This window comes from Cajanus cajan, chromosome 4 (genome assembly GCF_000230855.2).
Source record: "Cajanus cajan strain Asha chromosome 4, NIPB_CcT2T_4, whole genome shotgun sequence".
Lineage (NCBI taxonomy): Eukaryota > Viridiplantae > Streptophyta > Magnoliopsida > Fabales > Fabaceae > Cajanus > Cajanus cajan.
In genome coordinates, this window is record NC_138520.1 from 62,071,632 (window position 1) to 62,074,843 (window position 3,212).

At 36.1% G+C, this 3,212-nt stretch overlaps 1 long non-coding RNA gene across 1 annotated transcript; it reads left to right on the forward strand.

The window, feature by feature from the left end:
• The first annotated feature begins 621 nt into the window (after positions 1-621).
• LOC114917032 (uncharacterized) lies at positions 622-2,769 on the forward strand. The gene is made up of 2 exons (XR_003805760.2): positions 622-1,107; positions 2,471-2,769. It is a non-coding gene; the product is annotated as an uncharacterized LOC114917032 (long non-coding RNA).
• The last annotated feature ends 443 nt before the right edge of the window (positions 2,770-3,212 follow it).

The following is a 3,212-nucleotide window of genomic DNA, read 5'->3' on the forward strand; positions in this document are numbered from 1 at the left end:
AAAATAAGTATGTTGAATTGTTGTGCTGTGCTATGTTGTGCTGTGCTGTGCTGTGTTGTGCTATGCTGAGTGGTGTGATATTATAGCCGCTAAGTCGGTGCTGTATTTATCCACATATGTGGTGCTGTGATAGCCGCTAATTCGGTGATGTTGTTGCCGCTTTGCGGTGCTGTTATAGCCACTTGAGTGGTGCTGTTATTGCTGTTGAGCAGTGCTGATATTGTCGCATTGCGGTGCTGATATTGTTACGTGTTGTGAGTGGTATAAGCTGTACAGGTGTGCTGATAGCTGTAGCGGTTGTTTATCATATTGATATATATTTTGTATGTTGATTTTTAATTACACTAGCTTACCCTTTGTTGTTTCCATGACGTTTGGACTGCAATGATCATACTATGTATGGGAGCAGAGCAGGGATAGGTGGGAGTCTTGTGGTGAGTCTCCATCAGACCGGTGGAGCTGATCTCTTTTATGATTCTTTTTGTTGTCGAGCTACTTGGGACAGTAGTATATGATTGTATTCCTTTTTGGTACACTTTAACTCTGTTTCAGATTGGATCATGTATATGTATATTCTAGACTCTATATGTATACAGTTGTTCTTTTCTGTGCGGTGTTTCTAGTGTGTTGTGCCGTGTGTAGTGACCAGCCGGGTCGTTACATTGGAGCCCTTTCTCCACGAAAAACATTATGTTCATCATGTTCAACAAAGAAATTTGTTCAGTTTTGGTTAGACCTAGCATTGTGGTGAAACCTCAGCTGCGTCAAAACCCTAGTCGAGAACTCTGGCTCCAGCGAGCTGCTACCGCACTCGAATGACGGATGGCTCGCTTGACGATCTTCCCCTCTCTTATCATCTGGAGGATGACGCCAACAACCTTGCGCGCGATGACCTGTCCCACCATGCCCTCCGAGACGGCGCGTGGGGAGAAGGAGGAGTCCAGCCCCAGGCCGCGGATGTAGGAGTGCGCACCCACGCGCTCGATTCGGGTCAGGTCACAGCTTTCCGAGAGTCTCAGCTCTGCCATGGCTGCGACGACAATAAGAGGGGTTTTGTTTAGGGTTTTGAGGGTTTCGTTTGGTTTGGACTTTGGAGTGTGCTTGTTTGTGAGTATAAAAATGGAACCTTGGCTTAAACCCTCTTTTTTTGTGTTTGCTCAATATGCCAGTTAGATTCTCTCCAATGGATTTTTTTTTAAGAAAGTTGCTTAAGTTTAACATAATGTTAAGACACAACTACTGTGGATGCTATTAGAAATAATAGTTTATTTGTACAATGGATGTTAAGACCCCTTTCTTTCGCTATTTTAAGGTTTGCTTATTGTCACATCTTATATTATGCTTAGTTTTCTTAATGAATTTCCTGTTGACTAAGATATTTACTGTTGATTCTAAAGGTTATCTTGAGTTTGATGAAAGCCTGATAAACTATTAAGGTTTTGGTTAGGTCCTTATAGTTTGTGTTTTTGTGTTCAAATTGACTTTTGCATTGGTTCCTATCCTATCCCTGATATTACTTTTAAAGATTACTAGCAACCAATTCATTCCAGCAGCATAATATAGGTTTGAGAGGCCTTTATAGGGAAAGAATGTGTGATGGTTTCTATCTTGTTTTTGATTAATCATTTTTAAAGGCTTTCTTGATCGCTAGAATATTTGAATTTTGATTTGATTAACAGTAAGAGAGAAATTTGAGAGAACCACATATGTTGTAGAAACACATTAAAGCTTTTGCATTATCAACTGAACTTAGTGCCTTTCATGTCCAACTATTTCATCTACAATTATGGATTTTAAAATATTGAACTTGCTACCCCTGTTATGCTGGAAAACTATTGTATGTTGTTGTGTGGTGTTTAGTATAGTTATTACTTATATTAATCGACTAAGTTTGACTTTAGAGTGAGTAGTTGTGAAGATTAGATGAACCAAAACCAATGATATTATGCTACTTGCATCAATGCTGCTAAAACTGGACTGGTTAGTGAAGCAGTGAAGACACTATAGTTCTCGATTCATAATTTATTGGATTAACTAAGATACTTGGATTTTTCTGTCTTCACATTTCCATTATAATTTAAGAATATAAATGTCAATACTAGAATGAAAAATTATCGCAAAACATGGAAACAAAACTGAAATCAAAGACATATATACACATGGACAAATTCGTGGAGCATACCAATCAAGTGATGTCATTTGGCCATTTTTGAGAAACTGGACCAAAATGTAAATTGAATGATTTTAACTGGTTTTTTACCAGTTCACTCAGTTTTTTTACTGATTTTGATTTTGTAGTTAAAATGTGGAATTGTTATCAGGCTGGTTCCCAGTTGAAACTGCCAGACTGCTCTATTTTTTAAAGCCATGAATAACATTCTTAAATTGTACCTCTAATGATGCATTATATGTTGAAATAATGATAACTGAATTACATGTCTTTTTGACTAGCGATGGGATTTTTTTACAGGTGAAGTTATGGTGTGACTGTCTTTTCTGGTTAGATGATGGCATGTGTTGGTTGCGGGACTATAGTGTATGTGAATTCCCAGAAAGTGAGTTCTCCAGATCATTTAAGAAGCCCTATCGCTTATCACTGAATGATCTTATTTTTCAATAAGGAAATCCTTAGGAAGCTATTGACTGTACTTTTGATAATAAAGCTTTCAGAAGATGTTCTAAAATAGACAATCCATGGACAAATGATGATGGGACTGACAATGGTGCATTACTCTGTATGCTAATTCATATCTAAATTATTTATGGTCATAGTTGTAGTGTATTCAATTAATTGTGTGAAATATTAGATATTAACAGTGAAGTATAAAAATTAGGAATTTAAGATTCATAAATATTTACACCTGCATCTGCGCACCCGCACACACATACATATTAGGAGACATTAGTTTTATTATGGTTCTTCAAATGAGTTTATCTAGGTGAATAGTTTTTGTTTAATGTCTTAATTTACTAAGATGATTTTATGACTAAATTTCAACTTGATCGACCCTTGGTGCAAAATTTTTCACCATCAAAAAGCAGGTAGTTAGCATTCGCTTCTATTAAAATCTTAACTTTCTTTTTTTTTTTTTAATGGTTGATAGTGTATGATTCAATTTTTATACTGTTGGTGTATCAAAATTTAACCATTTTATTACATATTAAACTTTAAAAAAAATATAAACATGTCAAATTGTCAATTAATTACTAGA